The sequence below is a fragment of the Macaca fascicularis genome, chromosome 8 (genome assembly GCF_037993035.2).
Source record: "Macaca fascicularis isolate 582-1 chromosome 8, T2T-MFA8v1.1".
In the NCBI taxonomy this organism is placed as follows: domain Eukaryota; kingdom Metazoa; phylum Chordata; class Mammalia; order Primates; family Cercopithecidae; genus Macaca; species Macaca fascicularis.
In genome coordinates this window covers 11,523,479-11,532,453 of record NC_088382.1, presented here as the reverse complement: position 1 = coordinate 11,532,453, position 8,975 = coordinate 11,523,479, and the positions used below count along the sequence as shown (strand labels likewise).

General features: G+C 43.1%; 1 pseudogene; it reads right to left on the bottom strand.

Moving 5' to 3' along the window:
* Positions 1–8,014: 8,014 nt before the first annotated feature.
* LOC123575339 (U6 spliceosomal RNA) lies at positions 8,015–8,115 on the bottom strand (annotated as a pseudogene).
* Between the last annotated feature and the right edge of the window lie 860 nt (positions 8,116–8,975).

Genomic DNA, 8,975 nt, shown 5'->3' with positions numbered 1-8,975 from the left:
GCTGTACTTCATAACCTAAGGACATGATTAAAACAATGTTTTGAGGAAAATTATTAGGCATAAGCTCTTAGCATTAATAAATACAAAGAATCAAAATAATGCATTAGTTATTCAACTTAAAAAGTTTGAAAGAGAACATAATTATGAAACAGCAAAATGAAGAAATAAAAATGAAAGTTGAAGTGAATAAATTAAAAAATGGATATTTGGGAGAAAAATAAATGACTCCAAGTCCTGGTTCTTTTAAATAAAACAGATAAACCATTAATATCCTAAAAAAATGAGGGGCAAAATACAAATACATAAAATTAGAAAGGAGGGTGGGAAATAACACAAAGACAGAGAAAACACTTTTTAACTATGCAAATAAATTAGAAAGCCTAAGGAATGAATATACATGAAATGAATAATTTATCCAAATGCTGGACACAGGCAATTTCACAAATGAAATTTTAAATTTAAAAGATTTTAAGAAAGAGATTATTCTAATACTTTCAAAACTTTTCTAAAGAAAGTCAACATGTCCAATGTTCTTTATAAAGCCAACATAACACTAATACCAAAACTGGATAGTGCACACACAAAACTCACAAAACAGTAGACAAGTTTTAGTAATAAGCTAGTGCCAAAATATTTTTTAAAATATTGACACCGTAATTAGAATTTTTTTTTTTTTTTGCAACTGACACACACTCTAACAGCTCCTTGACCAGAGAGTAAAGGTAGCTCTATTATAAAAGAAAAATAATTTAAAGATTTCAAAAATACAAAAGGGCACCATGAGAAAACTGAGTTTTGATCATGGTCTTTGGATCTAGCTGAATGTTAGAACCACCGGGTAAAAGAATTGAAATCAGAATCAAGAGGTTAACTGCAGATAAACAGGTTTTCCAAGTCATAGACAACTGGGGCCAGAAATTGCTCATAAATATTTTCTCTGATTCCTCTAATCAAATGCAGGTTTCTTTTTCTTCAAAGTTTTTATTTTTATTTTTTAGATACAGGGCCTCACTCTGTCATCCAGGCTGGAGTGCAGTGGTACAATCACAGCTCACTACAGCCTCAAAGTCCTGGGCTCAAGTGATTCTCCTGCCTCAGCCTCCGAATAGCTGGAACTAATCTGTTTCAGGTGCACATCACCACATCTGGCTAATTTTTAAATTTTGTGTAGAGACAGGGTCCTGCTGTGTTGCCCAGGCTGGCCTTGAACTCCTGGCTTCAAACAGTCCTCCCACCTGGACCTCCCAAAGTGCTGGGATTACAGGGGCGAGTTACAGCACCAAGCCCTGAAATGTAAGTTTCCTTTTGTGACAGTGAATGTTCCATTTAGGTGAGTTATTCCAAAATGATGATGTGAGCCTGTGAACGAGGTTCTACTTCCTGTCCAGAATTCTTGGAGAAGGCCCAACTGGTGAGGTGAGCGAGGCAGGTTGAGAGGTATGAGGAGTGGGGGGTAGGGGAGTTATATTATTCGGAAGAATAAAAGTGGAGCCTGCGAAGGGGAAGTAGAAGAGACAACAAAGAGAGGGGCTCTGGCATCCTTGGAGTGGAACAGATTAGTGACATCCGTCTTAGAAAAGCCCAGTCATGACTGGTGGTGGCTGATGAGGCCTAGGAAGCGATTAGCACTGAAGTCATTAAAACGCCTCTGTGGAAGCTTAGCTGGCTGCTCTCCACTTAATCCTCTTAGGCAAACAGGCCATTCTCACTAGGCCGTGGATGGAGGCTCAGGTGGATCCTGGCCTGAAATGCCAGCCGACTTCGGGAATTAGACCCGGTATTCGCGAGGATTGGGAGGAAGCGTGTGAGTTGGTTTGTGAGGTGTGGAAAGCCAATTTGCTGATGGTATAAGTCTTCCATTTAATCCCAGTCAAGCACAAAGTGATGTAGAAAAAGAAAGTCTTCAGGATCAATATTAAGTGTGGCTTCGACAGAGCTAAGAAAGAACAATGACTGGAACTGTGACCTATAACACAGGCTCTGCTGGGCTGACCAGGGCCCTGGGGGAACACAGGGAGAAGGAGTTCTAGCGCATGACCTGTGTGATCTGAGATTGAAACTGACCTTTTGAGGGAACAGGGCCAGAAGCTAGAAGCACCCAGAGACTGTGTCTATTCTTTCCAGAAGGATCCCTGTCTCAGCTAGACGAGCCCCGGCAGGCTGTGGTTAGATGCTCAAATTTCAGAGAATGGATTGAATGAAAGTCAGTCTGGGTCTGAGACAAGACTTTCAGTTGATAGAAATTGTTAAGATTTTCCTCTGAGTAATTTCTTTCCTAACTGGCTGTGAAAAGAAGGAACAAAGGTCAGTATTTAATTGGGTTGGGATCTCGGCGGCTCTGAGATCAGTTTCTTTTATCAGTGTGGGCTCACTGGTGACTGAAGGGGGTTTGTTATCCAAATTATATAAGATCTGTGTTTTGGATTTGCCACCAGAGAAGGTATTAAACAGTGCTACCTATCAGAAGTATCATGCCTTGTACAGAGTTTTAAATTTTTGAGTAGCCACATTAAAAAAAGTAAATGGAAACCGAAGAAATTACTTTTAATAATATATTTCCCTTAACAAAAATATTATTATTCCAACATAATTAATGTAAGAACATACAAATAAGATGTTTTACATTATTTTTTCCATATTAAGTCTTCAAAATTCAGCACATCTCAATTCAGGGTAGCCCTTTCTGAAGGGGTTAGAGGCTACCATATTAGACAGTGTCTAACATTGGATATAAAGGATTACATCACATGGTCCCTGCCCTCTGGGAGCCTATAAATGTGTACCTTTATTCTGTACTAAATGAGGTGGAGTAGTGGGGACGGAGAGACGTACCTGATAAGACTCCACTTGAGAGAGATGGGAGCCTCTCTCGGGTTTGACGCCAACTACCAGTGCTACGCAGGTTATACATGGCTCCCACCTCTTCTTAGGTCTGGTTAACTAATAACTGTGTCACCCAACCAAACCCATCAGAACAAATTCTTGACAGCCCAAACAGAAACCACGAAACCAATTGGGCTAACCCAAATTCACGTACCTCTTCTTACAGTATTTGAGAGGTCTCTATTCTGCAAAGCATTAGGGGGTTTGTGTGGGATAAGGAGGGAATGAAGCCAACACTCCAGGTGACCTCTGTAGATTGGTTTAACTCAAGAGCACACGTAATCACGTTATCAGGATCAGGGCCATTACTAGGACTGGTTCAGATACACAGCTCTTGCCACTCCTGAAAGGAGCTTTGGCCAATACCTCCACAGTTTAGGGGTGTAACATTTTGCAGTGCTTCAGTCCTTTAAATGCAGCCAGCTTCCCCTGAGCCCTGAGCTGGGCTGCAGCCAGCACACCTAGGCCTTCACTGGCTCCAGTGCCTGGTCTGTGTGGTTGGCCAGCACTGCCGTCTCACCCTCCAGACCCTCCGAGCCCAGGCTCTGAACTCTGGTTTGACAGCATGGCTTTTCATATCAACGCCTAGATCCCTTCCGACTCTCTTTTCTGATTCCTTGAACTAGCATCTCAGTTACCTCTGCATGCTTTCCTGACACATCAGTTTCCCAAATGTGGGTAGTCATCTCTGCCACAAGGACCCTGGGAACCCTCCCCAGCCAGGCTTGGTCAGGCCTTCTCTGCCTTCCTCTCTTCTCTCCCTAACAGTGGAGAGACATTTGGATACAGTGAGGTCTGGGGCTAATCCCATCCCCTAGGCCCTAGGAGGTCCCTGTTAAGAGGACCAAGTGGGCCAGGCATGGTAGCTCACGACTATAATCCCAGCTCTTTGGGAGGCCGAGGGTGGATCACAAGGTCAGGAGATAGAAACCATCCTGGCCAACACAGTGAAATCCTGTCTCTTCTAAAAATAGAAAACTTAGCTGGGCGTGGTGGCGCATGCCTGTAGTCCTAGCTACTCAGGAGGCTGAGGTTGCAGTGAGCCAAGATCACGCCACTGCACTCCAGCCTGGCAACAGAGCAAGACTCCATCTAAAAAAAAAAAAAAAAAAAAAAAATCACCAACTGTGGGTCTCACAGTCCTGGCCCTGCTCCAGGCCTTTCTTCTTGCCTCATCCTACTCTGTCTCCAGCTCCCTGCAGCTATTTTGTTCCCTTAAGCGAGCTGACTCCTTCCCCATTCATAATGTACTAATTTCAGAACACCCAACTTCTACATATACAAATTCTCAAAAATCAGTGCCTAAAAACTAGTGATGTCATTGTTCATTATTTCTTTCTTTCAAGAAATATTTATATTGCACAAATCCATGCAGCACAATCGATTTTCTTTTATGGCAGCTGGATACTGTGTCGTATCACTGTGTGATGACTTTCTTTGTAGGTTATACCCCCTACCCTGATGACAATGCATTAATGGGTATAAATGCTCCCCAGAAGAGCTTCAGACTGTCCTGAGATCTGCAACACAAGGAGGTTTTTTTTTTTTTTAAATACTTTATGTTCTAGGGTACATGTGCACAACGTGCAGGTTTGTTACATATGTATACATGTGCCATGTTGGTGTGCTGCACCGATTAACTCGTCATTTACATTAGGTACTTCTCCTAATGCTATCCCTCCCCACTTCTCCCACCCCACAACAGGCCCTGGTGTGTGATGTTCCCCTTCCTGTGTCCAAGTGTTCTCATTGTTCAGTTTCCACCTATGAGTGAGAACATGCAGGGTTTGGTTTTCTGTTCTTGCGATAGTTTGCTGAGAATGATGGTTTCCAGCTGCATCCATGTCCCTACAAAGGACATGAACTCATCCTTTTTTACGACTGCATAGTATTCCACGGTGTATGTAACACAAGGAGTTTTTAACCTGGGAAGTGTGCTTAATTCTTCTACTGCCTCTTCTTGAGGGCTGCCTAAGTACAAAATGTTTGGTCTCCTGGAGGGTGCCTAGGCTAACAGTGAGAATTGGATAGCTCCAGCAGGGCCTTGGGCATTGGGCCTATGGAGTAGCCTGTACTTCCTGCTCTTTTCAACACTTAAAGGGAGAGGTGGCCGAGTTCTCTCTGAGAGTTGCTCTATGGCAGTGGCGGCAGCCAGCTGAATATCATGGGAACATGCCTGCTCCATGAAAGGGTCATATATGCAAAGTAGCCCCCAAAGGTGAAAAGAGCCAAGAAACCAAAGAACAAGGCAGACAACTCCAGTTTGTTAGTAAAGGATGTTTTACTGGGGGAACTTACAGATGGAAGCATGGTCTTTAGTGGCAGCAATACAGGTAGATCTCTGCACCTGTCACCCCCAGAACCAGGGCTTATATACCATAGGGAAAGGGTATGGGTGCCCTGTGCAAGACAATGAAAGCCTACCCTCCAGAAGAGGCAAGAATGCTGCATGCATCAAAGCCTGTAATTTGTGCAACAACATCCAGGTTGACATGTTCTTACATTAGGGACAGTAAATCAAGTAATAATCAGGAGGCATTCACGAGACAAGGGCTAATCAGAAGTGAAAACAGCAAATTAGCCCCCAAGATGGCATCACTTGTATCTCCACTTCCTCTTGGTAATAGTCATATGCTCAACCTTCTACTGTGATTTGGAGCAAGTGGCTTCTTCACACTTGGTTCAGGTTGCTGACCTGTCAGTAAAATAAGATTAAAGGACACATAAAAATGTCACTGGACATATCTTGTCAGCAGCCCTTTGAGTGCACACAAAGGCTATTGGTAAAGCTGAAGGCAAAGCAGATGTGAAGCTGGGGTTCTACCCAACTAAGTCACGGGTCAGCAGCATTCGAAGGGCCCTTCTGATGATGTGCACCGCATACAGTGTTTGCGACAACCTAGGATACATTTTGTTGTTGGATCCCATTGGAGGTAAGGGATTGAGAGAGACGGATGTGTGCATAGGCACGAACGGGATTGTTCACACATCCCTGCACTTTCAGGGTGTGTCCTATTAGGATTTCCTGAGCATAAGCACAAGGGGAGGGTGAAAAGTCCCACTGTTACCTGCATTCCATGAAAATCCACTGGTTTTGGCTCCAGTTTTTGCTCAGTGTCCAACTAAAGCAGCATTTTAAAAAATGGAAACCCTGAGACATTTCTATTGTTCTGAATCAGCTGAGCATGGATGCTGAAATGTCTCTGCTTCCCACTAGGGGGAGCTTGTCATGCAGCACCAGAAACAGGACCGCGGGAGCTGGTATTGGGGAGGCTGAGCTGGAACGCGATTAGATTTGGTGCCTATGGCTCTTCTAACGAGAAGCACATCTCTTTTTTGTGTTTTGGCTTCGATATGATTTGGTGGCTAGATTTAATTTTTGTGCCACCAGAGTGGATGTTATAGCTCCCATTTTGTAATCTAAAAAGCTTACACACTTTTTCTACAGCACGGTGCTTTTTTTTTCTTTCTTTCTTTCTACTCTCAAATTGTATACATAATGATCCCTTCTTTAAGGCACTGAGCCGGGCCCCACACGAAGTCTAACGAGCAGGTGGGCTTCTTCTCCATCACTGTTAACTGGCTCGGGGTCCATTTCACAGAATCTACCGTCTATCGGGGCTGTCAACAAACTGTGCCCTTCTAATTCAGTGTGACCAGCCTTGTATAGCTACTGCCAAACCTACTGTGTTCTCTATCACTTTCCCCGTATTAAATATAGTTAAGAGGAGAAGGGGTGATCTTCGCTTTTTGAATATTTTTATTTCCTGGTTGAAAAACAATTGAGTAGAATGTTTTTGTTTCTAGAGGGGGTGACATGGAAATGTTCTATTTCAGTGGTAGGAGCAGCGGAAAAAGTGTCACTCTGATGTGAGAAGTTGTGTTTCAATCCCTGCAATGCCCCTTACTTACTGACTAAAGGCTCTCAGTCTACTGTAACCCACCAGGCTTCCATTTCCATCAGTTAAGTAGGGATAACAATACCCATTTCGTGTGCGTGTGTTTAATGAGAATGGATAAAGATAGGCAGTTGAAAAGACACAGCACAGTCCGGGCAGGTTGGGTCACGCCTGTAATCCCAGCACTTTGGGAGGCCGAGGCGGGTGGATCACGAGGTCAGCAGATTGAGACCATCCTGGCTAACATGGTGAAACACCGTCTCTACTAAAAATGCAAAAAATTAGCCGGGCGAGGTGGCGGGCGCCTGTAGTCCCAGCTACTCGGGAGGCTGAGGCAGGAGAATGGCGGGAACCCGGGAGGCGGAGCTTGCAGTGAGCTGAGATCACGCCACTGCACTCCAGCCTGGGAGACAGAGCGAGACTCCCTTTCAAATAAATAAATAAATAAACAAACAAACAAAGACACAGCACAGTGACTGGCACATAGCAGGTGTCACTCCATTCCTCTTTCCCTTTGGTCAGGAATCCTCTTTGCTGTTTGATCACTTTTAAAGACAATCTCTCACGTTTTCTTCCTTGTATTATTTAATAATCTTTCCACCTGATCAGTGTAAGATAAGGAAATCTTAGTACAGAAAAATGGGGAGTAGACAAATGGCAAAGAGAAAGCTATCCTTTAGGAACAGAAAACACAACTTAATTACATTCACAGTGGATCAAAAGGGCTTCCTGCATCAGGCACCTACAGTTTGCTGCCTCTCCTACGTCCCACCTGTGTCTCTCTGTCCACTACTCATCACCAGATGCCAGGGCCACCCCCAACAGCGGTGCCTGCATTCCTTCTTGATTTAGTATCTTTTTGTAATTGATACATAATATTTTCACATATTCATGGTGTATATGTGATGTTTTGTTACATGCATGGAATGTGTTATGATCAAGTCAGGGTATCAGGGTATCCAGCTTGAGTATATATTTCCAGGTGCTGGGAACATTTCAAGCCTTATCTAGAAGATAGCTAGAAGCTATTTTCAAAATATGTAATGCAGTTGCCCAATTCTACTATCTAACATTAGAACTTACTCTTTCTAACTATATGTTTATACCTCTAACCAACCTTTCTTCATTCCCCCACCTTCATGTCCTTCTTAACTGCTAGTAACTACATTCTACTCTCTACCTCCATAAAATCACCTTCTTTTAGCTCCCACATATGACTGAGTAAATGCAATAAAAATATGGAAAACTTCACAAATTTGCACAGCATCCTTGTGCAGGGCCATGCTAATCTTCTCTGTATCATTCCAATGTGCTAATTACTAATGTACTAAATACGAATACTTGCTGCCAAAGTAAGCACAGATTTAGGATCTTTGACATGATCCCAAAAAGATAGACATTGCAGTGCTTTGGTAGATGATATCCAATTGAGGTTCTGCTTCTGCAGAATCAAATTACCATTTTACGCAGTCTTTTGGAAGATCCCGGGATTTGATAAAGAATTTCATGAGAATCTAAATCCAAGATTTCTCCACTCATTGGGGCCTGGTTTACTGATATCTGGCTATAAAATCCCAACAACAGGATAGATTTCAGTTCAATTCTGAACTGCCTTCTTGGCTTCCCAGTTGATACAAGACATGCATTCTAGTGGAAACACGTTGCTGAATGTGGCTAAGCCATAGAGCTGTATTACCCCAGGTTAGCTTTATTTTGTATAAGTAGACTTTCTGTGAGCTGCCTTGGGAGCTTTTTCATTATGTATAATTTCATACCTATGGAATATGAGGCTCAAATTCTAAATGACTGTCTCGCCAACTTTTAGAATTTACCTGCTTTTAAATTGGGAACAATCTGTTCCTTTGTAAATGTTCTGAACTGGAACTATAATTCAGATAAATAAGGGCATTTCTAAATGACAGAGCCCAAAGGATATCTGTTTGCAAGAGGGACAGATGCCCCTCAGGAAGACAAGCAGGGGAGCACTTGTTCTCAGATCATGAGTCAAGGTCAGAGAGTGAGATGACTCTGGGTAATGGAGACTGCACTTCAGGCCATCCCCGTAGACAAATGCTCGTGTCTTAAAGAAAACGAGAGGCAAAGACACAGTGAGAAAATCCTGAAAGCTGCAATGCATTGGAAATGCTGCTTGCATTGGAAGTAGGGTTATGGCAGGGACATCAGTCTCCTTGG